Source organism: Mustela nivalis, assembly GCF_964662115.1.
Source record: "Mustela nivalis genome assembly, chromosome: 3".
In the NCBI taxonomy this organism is placed as follows: domain Eukaryota; kingdom Metazoa; phylum Chordata; class Mammalia; order Carnivora; family Mustelidae; genus Mustela; species Mustela nivalis.
In genome coordinates this window covers 69,432,145-69,452,244 of record NC_139022.1, presented here as the reverse complement: position 1 = coordinate 69,452,244, position 20,100 = coordinate 69,432,145, and the positions used below count along the sequence as shown (strand labels likewise).

Here is a 20,100-nt window from a genome sequence, read left to right as displayed (position 1 = left end):
TCTTACAGAGGAAAAGAGAAGTTGGACAGGGCGATTATAAACAAAAAGTGAACTATTTAAGTGAACTGGGAATTCTACGTACAGTGGCTTCTCACTGGCTGATCTGTAACTGTACCAAGGGGCTGGGTTGTTACCAGGGAAGGAAGAAATCTTCTTTCCTCCTGCTGTGATAGTAAAGTAGTATCCACACGCAAGGTCCCTCTCCTTCTGTTGGGTCTGCAATTGCTGAAGCACTGAACAGCATGAGAACTCCCCTTGCCTGCCTCCTGTGTCCATTCTAAGTAAGGTTTCCTTTTACTAATTTTCACATATTCTCCTTTTGATCAAAATCTTTCTTTGAAAGCATCACTCAACAATAGCCAGTAACAAGAAGGACCTTTTGTAGTTATCATGTCCTACATCAGAGGGAGAGTGCATAACAGCTGGAAACCAATGAAGGCCAAATTTTTGTAACAACAAAGATGAGGACAGAGAAATTTTCACATACTCCAGCCTAAAGCCTGTATTTTCCCAAGATCCAAAGTGTTGGAGATCATCTCAAAGCTCTGAGCCAGCATTACATTATTGGGTACATCATTTTTTTTTTAAGTTCAACAGTCAACAAAATACAAAGCTTAAAAATTAAATAATTACATAAAACAGAAGGAACACATTCCTAAAGACATATAAACTACCACAACTGAACCAGGAAGAAATAGAAAACCTGAACAGACCCATAACCAGTAAGAAGATTGAAACAGTCATCAAAAATCTCCCAACAAACAAGAGCCCAGGGCCAGACGGCTTCCCAGGGGAATTCTACCAAACATTTAAAGAAGAATTAATCCCTATTCTCCTGAAACTGTTCCAAAAAATAGAAATGCAAGGAAAACTTCCAAACTCATTTTATGAGGCCAGAATTACCTTGATCCCAAAACCAGACAAGGACCCCATCAAAAAAGAGAACTACAGACCAATAACCTTGATGAACACAGATGCAAAAATTCTCCCTAAAATACTAGCCAATAGGATCCAACAGTACATTAAAAGGATTTTTCACCACGACCAAGTGGGTTTTATTCAAGGGCTGCAAGTTGGTTCAACATCCACAAATCAATCAATGTGATACAACACATTAATAAAAGAAAGAACAAGAACCATATGATACTCTCAAAAGATGCTGAAAATGCATTTGACGAAGTACAGCATCCCTTCCTGATCAAAACTCTTCAGAGTGTAGGGATGAGGGCACATACCACAATATTATCAAGCCATCTATGAAAAACCCACTGCAGGGCACCTGCGTGGCTCAGTGGGTTAAGCCTCTGCCTTCAACTAAGATCATGATCTCAGGGTCCTGGGATTGAGCCCCGAATTGGGCTCTCTGCTCAGTGAGGAGCCTGCTTCCTCCTCTTGCTCTGCCTGCCTCTCTGTCTAAATGTGATCCCTCTGTCAAATAAATAAATAAAATCTTAAAAAAAAAAAAGAAAAGAAAAGAAAGGAAGAAAGAAAGAAAGAAAGAAAGAAAGACCCACTGCAAATATCATTCTCAATGGAGAAAAACTGAGAGCTTTTCCACTAAGGTCAGGAACACGGCAGGGATGTCCATTATCACCACTGCTATTCAACATAGTACTAGAAGTCCTAGCCTCAGTAACCAAACAAAAAGAAATTAAACGTATCCAAATCGGCAAAGAAGAAGTCAAACTATCACTCTTTGCCGATGATATGATACTATATGTGGAAAACCCAAAAGACTCCACTCCAAAACTGCTAGAACTTGTACAGGAATTCAATAAAGTGTCAGGATATAAAATCAATGCACAGAAATCAGTTGCATTCCTTTACACCAACAAGACAGAAGAAAGAGAAATTAAGGAATCAATCCCATTTACAATTGCACCCCAAACCATAAGATACCTAGGAATAAACCTAACCAAAGAGGCAAAGGATCTATACTCAGAAAACTATAAAGTATTCATGAAAGAAATTGAGGAAGACACAAAGAAATGGAAAAATGTTCCATGCTCCTGGATTGAAAGAACAAATACTGTGAAAACATCTATGCTACCTAAAGCAATCTACACATTTAATGCAATTCCTATCAAAGTACCATCCATTTTTTTTTTCAAAGAAATGGAACAAATTATCCTAAAATTTATATGGAACCAGAAAAGACCTCGAATAGCCAAAGGATTATTGAAAAAGAAAGCCAACGTTGGTGGCATCACAATTCCAGACTTCAAGCTCTATTACCAAGCTGTCATCATCAAAACAGATTGGTACTGGCACAAAAACAGACACATAGATCAATGGAACAGAATAGAGAGCCCAGAAATGGACCCTCAACTCTATGGTCAACTCATCTTCGACAAAGCAGGAAAGAATTTCCAATGAAAAAATGACAGTCTCTCAACAAATGGTGTTGGGAAAAATGGACAGCCACATGCAGAATAATGAAACTGGACCATTTCCTACAACACACACAAAAATAGACTCAAAATGGATGAAGGATCTCAATGTGAGAAAGGAATCCATCAAAATCCTTGAGGAGAACACAGGCAGCAACCTCTTCGACCTCAGCCATAGCAACTTCTTCCTAGGAACACTGCCAAAGACAAGAGAAGCAAGGGCAAAAATGAACTACTGGGACTTCATCAAGATCAAAAGCTTTTGCACAGAAAAGGACACAGTCAACAAAACCAAGGACAGCTGACAGAATGGGAGAAGATTTTTGCAAATGACATATCAGATAAAGGGCTAGTATCCAAAATCTATAAAGAGCTTATCAAACTCAACACCCAAAGAATAATCCAAACAAGAAATGGGCAGAGGACATGAACAGACATTTCTGCAAAGACATTCAGATGGCCAACAGACACATGAAAAAGTGCTCCACGTCACTTGGCATCAGGGAAATACAAATAAAAACCACAATGAGACACCACCTCGCACCAGTCAGAATGTCTAAAATTAACATGTCAGGGAATGACAGATGCTGGCAAGGATGGAGAGAAAGGGGAACCCTCATACACTGTTGGTGGGAATGCAAGTTGTGCAACCACTCCGGAAAACAGCATGGAGGTTCCTCAAAAAGTTGAAAATAGAGCTACCTTAGAACCCAGCAATTGCACTACTGGGTATTTACCCTAAAGATACAAATGTAGTGATCTGAAGGGGTACATGCACCCAAATGTTTATAGCAGCAATGTCCACAATAGCCAAACTATGGAAAGAACCTAGATGTCCATCAACAAATGAATGGATAAAGAAGATGTGGTATACATATACAATGGAATACTATGCAGCCAATAAAAGAAATGCAGTCTTGCCATCTGCAATGACGTGGATGGAACTAGAGGGTATTATGCTTAGTGAAATAAGTCAATCAGAGAAAGAGTACTATCATATGATCTCCCTGATATGAGGAAGGGGAGATGCAATGTGGGGGTTTTGGGGTAGCAAAAGAATAAATGAAACAAGATGGGATCAGGAAGGAGAGAAACCATGAGACTCTTAATGTCACAAAACAAACTGAGGGGGGCCGGGGGAATGGCAGTAGGGAGAGGGTGGTGGGGTTATGGACATTGGGGAGAGTATGTGCTATGGTGAGTGCTGTGAAGTGTGTAAACCTGGAGATTCACAGACCTGTACCCCTGGGGCTAATAATATATTATATGTTAATTTAAAAATTAAAATTAATTAAAAATTAAGAAAAAAAACAGAAGGAACATCCAAGTTGTATGATAGTTCTAAATCAGGGCTCTAGGGCTGAAAGTAGCCAACTGAAATATTTTTTGGCATTTATTCCAACGTAGGGGAAAAAGATTCTCCTTATAAAAGCAAACCCAGTCACTTATCTCTCCTGAAGTCTCCCCTTAAAGCAACCATGAAAGCAGATTAGTGAATGCTTCCAGGAGCTCACTGAAGATATTAACAGTTTTTTGGTAAGATACAGTTTGGATATAAAGATGAAACAAGAGCTGATGAACTTTTTGCAATATAGCAAAGCCTCAAACATGTTTTAAAACAGTATTATCGCAAAGAAATGTTTGGAACCAAATGTGTTACTGATCATACAGCCTGTAAGGTTGCAAATTCAGAGACCATGAATGTAGAGAAGGATCCAAGGTCAGTTAATAGTTCAGATGAAAGAAGATTTTTGTGAATTAGGAACCTTCTAAACCTTCAGAAAAAAAAAGTGAAAATTACTTTGTCCCAGGATCACAATAAGGCTGTTTCTGAAAAGCCATAATCAAAAGAACAGGTTTCCCATTTTCACAAGGGCCTGGGGAATGCAAAGACATGGTTTTTCCACAGAAAAGAGAAAGAAACAACAGTGAGAAAAAGATATACAGGCCTGGTCTGAACATCTTAGGAAAGCCTTCTCATCGATGTCATCTGCTTCGATTCCAGGAAATCTTTACTTTCAGGTCACCAGATGGTACGCAGGTTCAGTCAGGGTTTGGTACTTTCTTTAGATGACTTGTGTGAATCCAAAAGCCTGTTCCCTAGAGTCTGGTGGCACAAAGACTGGTTAGCAAGTTCCTCACAGGCCTTCCCAGAGAGGTTGATGAGTCTTTCTGGAGAGGTCTTTTTCAATAGATGAAATTTTATGCTTAAGGTCATCATCTCCTCAGGGGGCAATGGGAAAAGATTGCTTTACCAAACCAGAGTTATTTTTAATAGAAGCAATTAGGCTTTTACAATATTGAAGTATATCTCTTTTTATTAACTGTGGATCAAAAGAGACAGGGGTCAAGTACCTTGGATATCCTGTGATTATCTCAAAGGGTGAGTGTCTCAGTTCCCAAGGGGGTTGATCTGAGATTTAGAAGGACCAAAGGCTATACTTTCAGCCCAAACTATTTGGAGGGTCTCTACAAATTTTCCAGTTGAGTCTTAATAGTGCTGTTAATAAGTGCAACAAACCCTGACGACTGAGGATGGTATGCACGATAAAGTGTTATAAAAACTGGGCAAACAGCACACCCTTGTTGAAGCATCTGACCAGTTCATTAAGTTCCCAGATCACTATGAAGTTCAAGAGGGTTCCCTAGGTAGGGGTAATCTTTTCTAACAGAAGTGTTGGCTTGTCTACAGGAGAAAGACCTGCTACAGTGAGAAAACAGAGAAATCATGACTGAAACATATTTATATCCATGAGATGGGGAAATTGCATGAAATCCATTTGTACAAACAGGTTTCCCTGGATTATATTTTTAACAGGTGGGACAAGTGGTATCACCATTTTTTAAAAAAAATTTTTTAATGATTTTATTTATTTATTTGACAGAGAGATATCACAAGCAGGCAGAGAGGCAGGCAGAGAGAGAGGAGGAAGCAGGCTCCCCGATGAACAGAGAGCCCGATGCGGGGCTCAATCCCAGGACTCTGAAATCATGACCCGAGCTGAAGGCAACGGCTTAACCCACTGAGGCACCCAGGTGCCCCTGATATCACCATTTTTGAGTCCCAGTTAACTTTCTCACCAATATTGGTTCATGAATGCTATCATTTTGTCAGAAGAACAACACTTTAATATATGTATGGTTGTAAGCAGCGGGAATTTTAGGATTTCTGGTAAGGTCAGATTGTTATTTGGTCCAAATCAGTGTTTTCTTTTAATCAAGCCAACAATTTTTATATTTCCATGTTGTTTTCCTTCTCTGGGGCCAATAACTGGATGTCTCTTGTCAATTTTTCCAAAATTTATAACTTGGGAGAATATTCCTTTGGATCATGACAGAGGTTTGGCTATAGTCCTTCTTGTGAGAAGCAATTTTGGTGGAAGTATCAGCAAGGTAGATTACTTTGGTCCCCAAGGAGTCAGTCTAACATGCCCAGAAAGCTTAATAATAGCAAAAGTGGATGGCAAAGTAGAGCATCATAAATTTTGAACATCAGAATCATTTTTTAAAATTTTTCTCACTGGGGTAGACATTTTACTGTTTCCATAATATTCCAAAGTCATGAGCTACCCAAAATGCTCTTTGACTATCAGTATACGTGTTTGTGGTTTTTCCACTGGCTAAAGTACAAGCCTGAATAAGAGCATGTAACTCAGCCTGCTGGGCTGAAGGAACTGTTGCTGGCAACTGGTGCTGCCTCAGTGAGTTTAAAGGGAGTTGCAATAGCATACCCAGCACCAAATTTGCTACTTTCATCCTTTAAATAAGAACCATCAGCAAATCATGAAAAATATGCATTGGTGAGAGGAGTTTCCTATGAATTGTCATGGGGACTCAAAGGCAATCTGTCAGTTTTAAAGAGTCATGAGGGGTTTCATGAGGGCTAAATGTAGCCCTTATTTCAAGATCAGATGCCCTAACTATCTACTGGGAGCTTGAGCAAACTGCAAATTTTCTTTGGAGATTTAATGTTCCTTTAAAGCCAGGAGATTTAACAGGTGGATGCTGTCTTCTTGTGAAGAGGTTTGAGAAGAGCAGAGAAGCAAATCATGTATGTATTGTAACAACGTAGAACCTTCAGAAAATTTTCTATCACCCAAATCAGGTTTTAAAGTTTGTGAAGAGTAAGAACTCTGTAAAACCCTCGGGTATTACTTACTGTATAGTATTTCTGCTTTTCCTGGGTGAAAGCAAAAAGATATTGGCTATCCTTATGAACTGGAACATGAAAAATACACTACGTAGATCAATTATAGTCAAAAATTTGCTTTCAGTGGGACTGGATGTTAGTAGTAGCACATGAGGATTAAGAATAATAAGGTGCCAAAGTAGAACAGTGTTATTTATTGCCAGGGGTCCTGGACAAACCTTCATTCTCTGCTGTTGAGTAGTCTCACAGGTAAAATAGGGGTGTTACAGAGACTAATGCAGAAGATAGTGAGACCCTGAACCTTTTAATCTTCTATTACAAACTGAAGGACTTCTTTACTTATAGGGCATTGATTAATTATGGAAGAGTGTTGAGAGATCTATTTGAATCTTGATGGGTTGTGCACTGAGGATTCTGCCATTATCAATTGAGGATTTTGCCTATGAAGAGGATGGTAGCTGATCAATAGGAACAAATAATCAGTGTCCCCAGACTCTACTATAGTCCCAGAGACAGAATGGATAAAAGACATCAAATGGTCATTTAATTCTTCTGGTTGGCTATTTTGATTACTGTAGTCAAATTCTAGAATTATTTCCCCTTTTTGGAAGAAATTCTGGCATGATACTTTTCTAAGAAATCTTGGCCCAATAAATGAATAGAATAGTGGTGGAGTAATTAAGAAAAACAGTGAGTAGCTCTCAAAGGGCCTAGACCAAAGGAAATAGGTTCAGAGACAGGAACCTGGTGAGGTTTATTAGAGACCCCTTCTATACAAGTGTTTTTGTACTCTGAGGCAGGGGCTGCTTTATAGCAGGGGAGCTAAGCACCCAGAGTGTAGCTCCAGTTTCAATACAGAGACAGATTAATTCCCAATCTAGAGAGTGGTTTCTCCAAGCTGATTAAAAGGGAGAATTGAGAAGAGCTCCTGTTGTTCCTCAGAGCCCTGTCACTGGGAATTAGGACTTAGGAAAAATTGGCTAGAGGGTTGATGGTGCCTGAGGTACTTAAATTTTTAAGAATTTTTCCTTTTTTTAATGCCTTCTTTGCTGTAATACTCCAAACCAGAAGGGTTTTCATTTTGTTTAGGGGCCTTCACTTGCTGGAGTTGAAAACAGAGAACGTTAGCAATCTTTCTTTTGGATGACTCATCTAGGATGCTAGCAAGCTGGTTTCCCATATTACCTAAGTACGCCATGGGCAGTTTCATATTCCACCAGGGTTTTTTTTTTTTTTTTTTTTCCATTCTGGTCCTTTTAATTAAAAGAGAAAACTCCTGGTCCAGTCCACTAATAATCACAGATTTAAAAGCTACCCAGGTGGATTCAACATTCAAGACCACAATTTTTTTAAAAGACAATTTGGAGTTGATTGTAATAATCATGAGCAGACTTATCAGGCTTTTGGTCCAATCAAGAAACTTAAGAAAAGCTACTGTGATGCTTGGTGGAGATTTCCAATGAGGTTTCTAGCCTCTTGCCAAAAGTTATGGGTCTGCGGATGCCTGGTAGCTCAGTTGGTTAAGTATCCAATTCCTGGCTTTGGCTCCCATCATGAGTTCCTGGGCCATGAGGTAGAGCCCCACCTAGGGCTCTGTATCCAGCAGAGTCTACTTAAGATTTGCTTCCTCTGCTCCTCCCCCCACTTGTGCACCCATGCTCACTCACTTAGTTAAATAGCATCTTAAAAAAAAAAAAAAAAAAAGTTAGGGGTCTGTTCCTCTAAATCCTTTTCAGAATGTTCCCATTGGGTTAATTTCATCAAATATTTTGCCTGGTCCTCACCAATAAGCATGAGAAACCAAGCTGTTCAGTTTGAATACCTATCTTAAATTCATCAGCAAACTAGTGCGGGTCCTCAGCCACTGTAGGAAATGCTTTAACAATGGCTTGCAGTTTGCCCTTAGTCCAGGGAATAGAAGAAACTTGGGTTTTATCAAGATCCTCACAACACTTAACTTTAAAGGGGCAGGTTTTAATAGATTCGGAGAGAAGGGTGCAGAGGGAGTGTCAGAGGAGAAGGGGAACTTGACAAAAGGATTGAAATGAGGGCCTGAAGGGTGGGCATACAGAGGAGATGGGGAAATGCAGAGAGAATAGAAAAAGATGGCACCAAAGAGGAGGCCTGAGCACAAGGTGGCTGCCACGTGCCTGCAGTCAAATAAAATGGGGGAGAGGGATAGGAGGCCTCAGAAGCCACTGTGACTTCTTTCAGTTGTTTACCTCAGTTAATTTAGAAACAGTATTTTGCCAAAAGGCAAACTTAGAATTCTAAAAACATCTGGAAGCTTCAAAGTACCACTGAAAACAGACATCCATCCCATTGAGGTTTTTTTTGAAACTGCAGCTAATTTAATTTTGTATAAAACAAGTTTGGAGAGATCAAAAATTCCCCATAATTTATGGCCACCTAAGTTTCACTTTTGGTGAAATCAGTCCACTTATTTATCAACGTGCATGTGGAGAGGCCACTTTTTAAACATAAAATAGGCCGGACTTCTAGTAGGAAGGGGCACCCTCAAATAATTTTGACTTCCTGGAGGTTTTTCTCTAGAACAAAGAGAAAAATTCCAAAACAGCACAGGGACAGCCTGGTTCCAGAAGCAAACAGACCAAAGGCCAGCACAGTTCCAGTAGGAGCAGGCTCTGGCTCTGAAAAGGAATCAGACTGAAGGCCAAGTGAGGACGCTCAGAGATGAAGTCTTACAACCTATCGAATAAAGCCTGGAAAGCTCAGACATAAAATGTGAAGCTCAGATTCGAGGAGAAAACTTACTTACTCTCCTATCCCAGGGCCAGCAAGAAAGCAATGAGCCCAATCAGCGACGTGGGTACCTGAACCTGCTTACTCACTAGCCCTGGAATCCGTTGGCTCTTCTCTGCATCCCACCTCCAATCACCAAGTACCCTTAACCTTCAAAATAAAACTGTAAAGTACGTTACCAGCAAAAGACGGGTTTATACAAGACCACCAGAGAACCGCATACCTCAGCAAAACCATACACAAGGCGAGAGAAGGAAGGATGGGAAACGAACTCTCTTTTATAGGGGAAAGGGAAAGTTGCTGGGCTGCTGGAAGCAAAAAGTCTATTGGAGTAAACTGGCAGTTCTAAGTATAGTGGCTTCTCCCTGGCTGAGCTGTAAAGGTCTCTCATTGGCTGGGCGGTTGCCAGGGGAGGCAGAAATCTTCCTTCCTCCTGCTGAGATAGTAGTGTCCGCAGGCAAAGGCCCCTCTCTTTCTACTGGGTCCGCGACTGTGGAAGAGTGGTAGGTGGTGAGAGTTCCTCCCACCTGCCTCCTGACTCCATTCTAAATGAGGTTTCCTTTTATTAATTTTCACTAAAGCCAAAAACTTTTTTTTTCTTTCACTGTTGTATCTCTGACGTTCAGAACAAGAGCCCCTGGCACACAGAAGGTGCTCAATAAATATTTGGGGTCTTAATGGATGAATGATCATTGGATCATGCTGCCTGGGATGAACTGAGAATTGATTTATTTGTTGCTTATGTTTTGAAATAAAATCATTAAACCGCTAAATATGCATGCTGGAACTTGGCAGGTTAAGGAGAACCACACCTTTTCAGCCGCATCCCCAGCTTCCTGTCCTCCCACACAGCAGGGGGCCTCATGTATGTGTCTGGCACAGTTCAGCTGCATGTGCCCCAGTCACACCACTTCCACCCAGCCGTCCCTTGCAGCAAACTGCCACCCTCTGGAAACTTCTTTAGTATAGGGTGTGTACACCAGCAGCAAGGTTTCCCCAGGGAAAGAAGACCATGGAATTATGCTACATAGCACTGGAAATGAGCACAGACTGTTTGGATGGGGACTTCTGGAGTTCTGAGTAACAGACGCATGGTCTCAATGGGAGAACTATTCTATATGGGGAAATGTCCTCTGGCACAGGGAAGGGTGTGGCTGACGGATAATAAAAGGAGGACCCTTTAAAGTTATCTAGGCAGTAGCCACTTGTGGCTGTTTAAATTAAAATTTGAATCAATAAAAATTCAGTGAAAGTAATTACTTAATTCCTCAGTTTTACTAGTTACATTTCAAACATTTAATAGGCACATGTGGTTACCATATTACACACCACACAGGTGTAGAGCCTTTTCATCATCACAGAAATTTCAAGTGGACAGGCCCTTGAAGCCTCTCATCCAGGTTTAAATGAAGTAAACTTTGCTAAATCTCATTGATTTATTCAGAAAATATTTACTGAGTATCTGTTATGTTCCATAGGCCATACGAATTATTAGGAAATCAGAAAGGAGCGAGGAGCGATTTCTGACTTCAAAGAGCATGCCTCCACGAGAAAGGGCTATGGCTGAATCACTGCCGAAGTGGACTAAGATCTGTACATACAACAGATCTGTATGGTGGAATCTTTGCAGCAGTCCTATGGAAGGGCCTCAAGCAGAATCTAAGTGTTCTACACAGGGAAATGACATGTGGGAAGAACAGGATAAAGAAGTACAAAACTGGGATGCCTGGGTGGCTCAGTTGGTTAAGCAGGTGCCTTCGGCTCAGGTCATGATCCCAGCGTCCTGGGATCGAGTCCCACATCGGGCTCCTTGCTCAGCAGGGAGCCTGCTTCTCCCTCTGCCTCTGCCTGCCATTCTGTCTGCCTGTGCTCACTCTCTCCCCCCCTCTCTCTCTGATAAATAAATAAAATCTTTAAAAAAAAAAAAAAAAGAAGTACAAAACTAATCCAGCAACAGATAATCAAAGAAACACAAGACCCAGCACCTCTTAAGTAAAAGAAATCTCTGCCTTCTAAGTTAGAGTTTAGAAGAAGACAGGAATGACTAGAGCTGTCTCATTTTACTTTATGAAGTTCATTTTGTTTTGTTTTTTAGAATAAATGAAGGAGGGGTGGAGGGGTGCCTGGGTGGCATAGTCAGTTAAGCTTGACTCCTGATTTCAGCTCAGATTGTGATCTCAGGGTCATGAGATCCAGCCTGGAATCTCCTTGAGTCTCTCTCTCCCTCTCCCTTTGTCTCTCTCCCACCTCAAAAAAATAAATCTTTAAAATTAAAAAAAAAAAGGATAAATGAAGAGGGGAAGAAAACTTAATGGCTTTTTTGAAAAAACACATCTTCAAAGTTATGTCTCTGTGGTTTAATGTTTTTCTAGGGAAAAAAAAATTACCTATTTGTATTTGTAGTCCAAAACTTTCCTAAGTACATATTTTTCAAGGTTTCTCCCTTCAACTTCTTCTCCTCTAGTACATAACACACAGAAAACTCAAATTCAATTAGTCACTCATTTTTCCACTCAAACCAAAGAAACCTGTTTGGAAAAAAATTACCTTCCAAAGAAAAGTAAACCCGGATTTTTTTTTTTTTTTTTTTTCTGAATTGGACCCATTTCATTCTGGCAATTTTGTTCCGTTCCCACAAATGTATTAGACAGTCCTGTGTGGATGTTGTGTGAGAATTAACACAAGGTTTGTATAAAAGTCCTTACCTGACTTCGGAAATGGTTTCAGGTATTCCCTTCTTATTGTTTGCCTCGCATCAAACCTGAAACCTAAAATGATCCTCCCCGAAGCTTTTGAGAAGGCAAAACTAAGGCAAGGATAGGTTTCTCAGTAACTCCAGGACTTTGGAACATGATTAAGTTTACTTAATCATTAGTTTTGTGTATATTCCCAATTAGTGTTAAATTGTTAACTTGACTCTTCATTTCACAGCAACTGCTAATAATTGGCAGCTGTCAGGGAAGTTTGATTCATGTTAATCTGAAAGTGTGAGAACAACATGTTGAAATATGAATTCTCTTTGGGAGGAGTGCACCGGCCAACAGAACACCATGCCTATTGTTGTAAATTTCCTCTCATTATTTGTATAAAATTGATATTTTATACAAAGACATTGTCTAAATAAACCAAATTGCCATTTACAATCTAGTAGCAATCCCACATGCCTTACCCAGAATGGTTTTTTGCCCTTGTTTGGTCTAGATTCTATACTCTAGAATTTCCATTTGCTTCCTTGAGGTACATATTATATATTATAGTGCTGTGTAGCCACATCACCTTATGGATTTGTATTAAATCCACATTCACATTTATACTATTGGAGAATATTTATTCAGTTTCCAAATATTTATTTTCATAAATTTTAAACATATTTAATATGCACAGGCAATTAAATCCTTTAATATCATTTTCTAATAGACTAACTATAATGAGTTTATTCTGCAGGAAAACAAATGGAAACATTATAAACTAGTTTAATTCTATTTATATTGCCTATGAGGAAGATTTATTTGAAGTGAAAAGAAATTGCTTTTGGAAAATTGGTGAATGTGTCTCACTTTCAGTAGGATATCAGAAAGATAACAGTAATAGTTCCATGATGAGATCTTTTTTTTTTTTTTTTTTTGGAGATTCATAAACTTCTCTAGTTGGATCCCTCTTTCTTCATAAATGGCATAGCTCTGTAAAATATCATTGTTACTGTCACATTCTATTAAATACATATTTTAATTTTCTTTCAGCATAGTGTCATAAATTGAATTGACAACCCAAACTGTCACTTATCCTGAGCTCTCATTTGTGGGGTCCAGAAAAGTAGCTATCCACAAAGAAGACATACAGCATTGTAACATTAGCTATTAAAGAGTAAAAAATAAAACTTTCAAGTTTAAAAATAAAAGACTGCAAGTATACTATTATGTTAGCCTGTATCTAGCCATATTGACTAGACCTATTTAGGATTGTTTTTATTCATTACCCAAACCTCAGGTTGGAAAATTTAACAGATCTCTTCATTTTTAGAAGGGATTTAATATGTCGTCGAAAGAATGTATCTCAGCACAAACCATAACAATTTTTTCAAAAGATAATTCCACCTTCCCCTACCTGGTTGAATCAGTTGATGAATTACGTATATATAAAATCAGTTGAGTTTCGGACACAGTTCTCTCCCACAATGTGCCCGGTAGTTCTAGGATTCCAGGCTTCTAACTTAGCAATCCAGAACTTTGATTCTTTAAGGAATCCATGTTCCAGAAACATAAACCCTTGCCTTCCCATTAACAATAGTCTGCTTAATAAGTCTGCCATAATTACCATTAGAAATGAATGCAACAGCAGTCCTAACTGTGGCTCTTTGTCTATATCACACTGACTCTAATACTCCAGGTGTTATTACTTTGTTTTGTTTTGCTTTGTTTTGTTTTGTTTTGTTTTGTTTTGGAAAGAGGGCTCCTATGGAACAAAGGTTCCAATAATTATGGGCAACCATGAATAAAACACAGGATTTCTCAGATCCAGTAGAGTTGACTAGGCCTTCCTGGTACATGAAGATGCCTATTACAGCTCTAAGAAGGAAAATATAGTAGGCAGTATTTCCTAAACCTATTTAACAATAGAACCCATCTATTGAAATATGCCTATTAACATCTCTCAGAATCAGTGCTTAACACACAGTGGATTCTCAAAAATGTTTGGATGAATATATAAATAAATGAAGGAATGAACAAACTGAATTTGTAAAGTCTTAACAAACATACATTTTTATGAAATTTCTCTAAGGTCAGAGCATTTCTAATTTATAATTTTCAGGTGCCTGCAGCATCCAATAGATTTATGTAACCTATGAACACAAAATAAAATTTTGCTATTTTTACTGAAAAAAAGAAATGAAGAAATTTGATTTTTGCCCATATATATATTTTTTTAATTTTTATTTTATTATTTATTTGACAGAGTCACAAGTAGGCAGAGAGGCAGGCAGAGAGAGAGGAGGAAGCAGGCTCCCTGCTGAGCAGAGAGCCCAATGCAGGGCTGAATCCAAGGACCCTGGGATCATGACCTGAGCTGAAGGCAGAGGCCTTAACCCACTGAGCCACCCAGGCGCCCCTGCCCATATATTTTTAAATGGCGTGTGCGGAGAACCCAACTGCCCTTTACACTTGTTCACTCACAAACTAGTTTTCAAAAGAATCTAGATAGGTGTCTTCATAGTTACCATGGCTGAAAGTTGAGTTGGGCTGATGGTATAAAAATGAAAATGACAACTGCACCTAGATAGTACATTACTTATGGATAACATTTTAACTATCAAAACTATTAGAGGAACATATTCTCAAGAATGGGCTGCAGGAAGGAGACGAGAATTTTTTTTTTTTTTTAAGATTTATTTATTTGAAAGTGAGTAAGAGAGAGTGCATGAGCAGGAGGAAGGGAAGAAGCAGGATCCCCACTGAGCAGGGAGCCTGACGTGGGGCTCAATCTCAGGACCCTGGAATCATGACCTGAGCTAAAGGCAGTCACTTAACCGACTGAGCCACCCAGGTGCCCTAAGGAGATGATATTCTGAAGCATTCTCACTGAGGCTTTCTTTGGTGGGATAGGTAGAGAGACATCCTTGACTTTACATCCATGTTCTCTCTTCGGTAATAAATGTCTAAGTGCCAGTTTTAACACCCAAAACCACTGCTCTCAGAAGACCACAGAAGGGACCCAGGTTGGTATTGCCAGGTCACCTCTGTCTCTCCAGAAAAATGTCCCGGAGTGCACAGGATTCATTATGGCCTTGGCAAAACACCAGCACACACCAGCTGTGTGTGGGACTGCTCAGCCTCCTGCCCAGTGGAGAGGAATAGAAGTCGTCAGTCTTCCTCTGCAGGTTTTCATTAACTCACTGCTAATCTAGAGCATTAATTCTTGGACTTCTGGGAAAACAGAGTTGTTTAATCCTAAAATCTTAAAGGCAAACATCTTTCTTTTCAAATCTACTTCTGGAATTTGCGAGCATTTGAAAGTAACAATCACAGCAGATTTGCAATATCCACTTTTTGTAAAGGGCAAGTTAATGGTGTGAGTTCCATCTATTACCTGTTATCTGAATGCACTAAATTAGAAGGAAAAATAGTGGGTCTGGCATGGGGGGCAGGGTGGGAATCTGTTACTTCAGTTGGATTTACAGGGAGTCCTTGTAAACAGGGTGCTAAAAAGTGTGTTGGATTTTTTTTAACCTTTTGTGACACACAACAGAGCTGTGAAATCAGTGAATTAAATAGTTCCAGTCCCCTAGGCACACATGAGCAATAGCATAAAAATGGACAGCACCCATTATAACATTACTGTTATGGAGCAGATGGACAGCTTCGGTTTCAGTCTTTTGTCCTTACTTCAGAATGGGGCAGAACTGGGAAACGACTGTAAATTTTCTCAAAAGAGATGAATAGGAAAGCTGTTAACTTTTTTCTTAATAAAAAAAAAGAAACCTGGAAAAATTCCAAATTACACATTTTGCAGCTCTTTGACTGCAATTCTTTAGCTTTTGCTGCAAAACATCTGTAGGTGGTTAAGCATTTCCCACCCTCATTCCCCAAAATGGAATATCTCATTCCTGGCAAGACATCCAATGCCCGTGAAGACATATGTTTACCAAACCAGTTCACTGCCATATGTGTGCCACAGTTTCTCCAGAGCACGACGCATGTGAGTTGATTGGCTTAGCTAAAGAGACCCAGAAAAGAGAAACAAACAGGAAACAGATTGAGAAAGAAGTAAAAGATGGGGAGAAACCAAGTGAGAGAAAGAAGAGGAAGGGAAGGGAAAGATCATTATGTTTCATTGTGCTTTTAAAACTTAATTTCTTTTGCAGCGAATGTTGATGAAAAAATTTTATCATATCACCGTAGTTTTTCTACTGCTGGGTAATTTCCAAAGATACTGAGTGTCAAAATAACCAGGGTACCAAACAAACGAGGCTTTGGACTTGAGATATTTTGATATCTAGTCATCTCCGAGTTTATTTCTTTGATGTATGTTAAAAGTATCAAATGAAACAACATTAATAACCACTTGAATTTAGATTTTAATTTCAGGCTTAGAAAAAGTTAGCATATTTTGAAAAAGTCCAAAATAGAACCTCAAATACAATATAATCTTATTAGACCCAATAACTAATTCTAGCCATCAAAGGAGAGTAGTTATTTACATAGTACACAGTACTTCAGATTCACTGAAATGGTTTTAAATTTTGAGGTAATTCTGAAAAATAATAAAAACTTACCCTTTTAACAAGCAAAAACAAAAACAAGGCTGAGAAAAGAAAATATGTACTCTATTTTTCAAAAGTTTCTGCATATAAATTAAAATAGTCTAATAAAAACCTAATATATGAATGATGCAAACCGTAGGTAGTAAATAGCTTCTAAATGTTAATAAACAAATACATTCATAGTGTCCTGGAGAAAGAACAGTTTCATTTATAGAATTTTACACAAGAAAAGTAAATTTGAAGCATTCAAAAAGGGCAAAAGACTAATAGGAATCTGGATATAAAACTGGTATTGTTAATTATTCAATCTTGACACAGGCAAATCACTTTACCTGTATTACAAAAAAAAATCTAAGAGAATTTGCCAAGTTTTATCTCTTCTGATTTTTCTACCATTTGGTACTATTATAGTCAATGGGTAGACTGAGATAAAGCCTTGAAATAATAGAAATGTGTCAACACAAACAACCCTTATGTGTTCCCATAAAGTTTATGCTTTAACTTTTGAAAAGCTTTTGCTCTTTAATAAGACAGCTTCTTTCTTACTTTTAATCTCATCTTGCAGTTGCAAGAAAAAAAAAAAGGTTAGAGAGAAAGAAAAAAAAAAGGAAAAAATATCTATTCAAAAAATATCTGTTCGACTATGTTGCTGTGTTGTCATGGATACACAAGTATGGAACATCACTGCCATCAGTAAGTAAACAAGATTCTCAAAGAGCACTTGGTAGGACATACTAACCTTGTAGCATTGCTGGCTGCAGAGAACTTTAAATAAGCAAATGGTTTGTGGTTTTAAAATAACACATACTAGTGGGAGGAAAGAAGTTAGACTAATATCCACTTTTTGTATGTGTTTATTCAATAATTTTTAGAGGAATTTAAAATTGCATAATGCTCTTTCTTCTCTACTTTAATGTTGCATACTAATTATTCCTATATCATTAACAGAAATTGTCATTAGAATGATCAATTTCTTTTTTCTATGGTTATAATAGTACTCCACAAGCACTAATTATTTACGAGAAGAATAATAAATGCTCTTTACGTTTATGGGGGTCTTTCAGCAGGTGTTTGGAAGATTACATTCAACATCACAGCCTTTAATGATATTTTATTTTTGTGGTTTTTTGCTTTATTTTTGTTGCTGTTGTTCATTTGCTACTTCCTTGAAAGCAAAGTTTACTATGTATTCAGACTAAAAAGTTAAAATTTCATTTCAACAATGAAAATGGGGTGCTTGATTACAGCAAGTCTGGGTCTTATAAGGATGATGGAATGGCAATTAAAACCTTTATTTCAAAAGAGAAGGAAAACACATGGATTATTCGGCATGGACTTCTTAGTTTTGTGTATTAAACTTAACAGAAATAAAAGTCTGTCCCATGATTAATTTTCCCAGCTCATATGTGATGGAAACAAATTCTGATAATCGAGATAGCTTAAACTTGAAACACTTATATCAGACACAAAATGTGTTATTATTTCTGCATGCATTTTGTGAAAAACGATGCACACATTGCTTTTTTGGGAAAGTTTCTGCTCTATGTAGTTGTAGAAAGATCCCAAAGCAGGACATTTTGCACATGCCACGTGGCTCTAGTTTTTTGTTTGAATGCATGCATCAACAATTTGAAAAGTTACCCAAAAACTTAACTAGTGAGTTCTGTAAGCTTTGTAAAAAATATGCATAAAGCCTTGCAGATTAGGTAAAAATAACTGTATTCCAATACAGCGAAGAATGGAAGCTGACATATTAGATTAAAAAAGAGTCTGAATATTGTACAATTTTATAAATTATCTTACTCTCAATCTCGCAGCGAAGAATGATTAATCTGGAGGACCTGAGGGAGGAGAGAACGGAGTTAATACCCTAACGAAGGTAAAAACCTAGCTTCAATACAGATGTGCAAACGAAAAGATTTTGCAATAAATCTGGATCTACAAAAATTACATGGGAAAATACAGGTTTGTTTCTTGTCATGCCAAATAGATCTCTCTCAATTTAATCTGCAAAAGACTGTTACACTGCAGGCCTCCATGAGAACCACTGCAGATCCTTGTGGGGACTATCTTATTTCTATTTCCCAGATACACGTTTTCTCCTTTCTCAACTATTTCAAGAATTGTAAGTAAGCAGGGCTCTAAAATTCAAGTTCAGTGTGCACAGAGTTAATTTAAATTTGATAACAAATGGCTCTGCTTTTGAAATGAATGTAGCCTGGCAACTTCAACTGGGAACCCTTCAGAGGGCCTCAATTATGTATGCAGCTTCTTTGAGAAATAGTTTCACACATCTGACCCAAGGACCACTATGTTGTTGCCATGAAATAAAACTGTACGTAGGCATTGTTTCATTTCTGTACCCGCTATACACTGCCAGACTCCACTCCCTTCCCCCATCCTGTGCGTGCATGTACACACACACACACACACACACACACACACACAATCTCTCTAACTCCTTTATTGTCATCCTGCTGCTATTTTTTTCTAGTAGAGCGAAAGCATCAATATAATTATTGTAAGTATAATGTACCCTGATTACTTTTTTGTTATAAAAATATTCTGATTCTAAATGCCTCACTGTGCTGGTCAAAATCAGGAGTAGGAAACCTAAGATAAGGAAAGGGTTAAACCACCCACACCATTTCATTTTTTTTCAAAATGGCTGCTTTGTCTGTGTGCATACACCAATAGCAAATGTCCTTCTGTTATTGTACAGCCAATTTGATGTGTCAAGTATTCATATGCTAATAACGGTACAGTTTCTCACTTTTTCACAGATAAATGGTAAAGATTGTTACAGACAGTGAAACACAAGAATAAACAGCTTTTATTTCAGACGCGATAAATTACTTTCCATTCAAATAACATGCGACACACGCTGCTGACCATTTTGTTTCTATTCACTCTTAGTTTGCCTTCTGGGTGTGTTTTTTTAGAAGAGTTTGAAAATATTTAACAGATATGGACAGAGTTGTTACTAAAGACTTGATTGCATTAATTTGCTTTGTAGTCATTTCATCACTCGAAGTTCATTTTTATGCTCCATTATTACAGGGGGAGAAAGTTTGATGGAAAATCTGACACTGTTTCCCTAACATGGTACAATCAAGTCTTTTTAAAGCTTGGTAATGACAGTATTTGAAGAATGGATATCTTCCTTTCCAGGTTAGCAGAAATGTCATTTAGTAAATAAAATCCCTTGCTAAGAATATCACCTAAAAAGAGGCACTTGAATGAAATGGAAGTTGTTCTGTCAGAACAAAGTGGAATCATTTTGGTTTTCTGAGACATAAATATGTCCTTCACAAAAGGCTGAGTAGGTTAAATATATATGATTAAAACATACCGGTATTGTTAGGATGGACAAATTAATGCAAAAATGGCGGGGAGACAGGAGTTTAGAGTAAGAGATAATTAACCAGTCCTTAGAGAAATATTTTTAAAGAATGTACTCATGAACATGAATGCATTGATGACAGAGTTGTAAATCAAAAGCAACATTTCTGATTTACTTTTCATCAATTTAACGAAAA

At 38.2% G+C, this 20,100-nt stretch overlaps 1 pseudogene across 1 annotated transcript in view; it reads right to left on the bottom strand.

Annotated features, from left to right (window-relative positions):
• Positions 1-13,458, bottom strand: part of LOC309860848 (elongation factor 1-alpha 1 pseudogene) — a 424,877-nt pseudogene extending 411,419 nt beyond the window's left edge. Inside the window, exon 1 of the transcript XR_014316674.1 lies at positions 13,408-13,458. The product of XR_014316674.1 is annotated as an elongation factor 1-alpha 1 pseudogene (transcript). The remainder of the gene's footprint in view (positions 1-13,407) is intronic.
• Between the last annotated feature and the right edge of the window lie 6,642 nt (positions 13,459-20,100).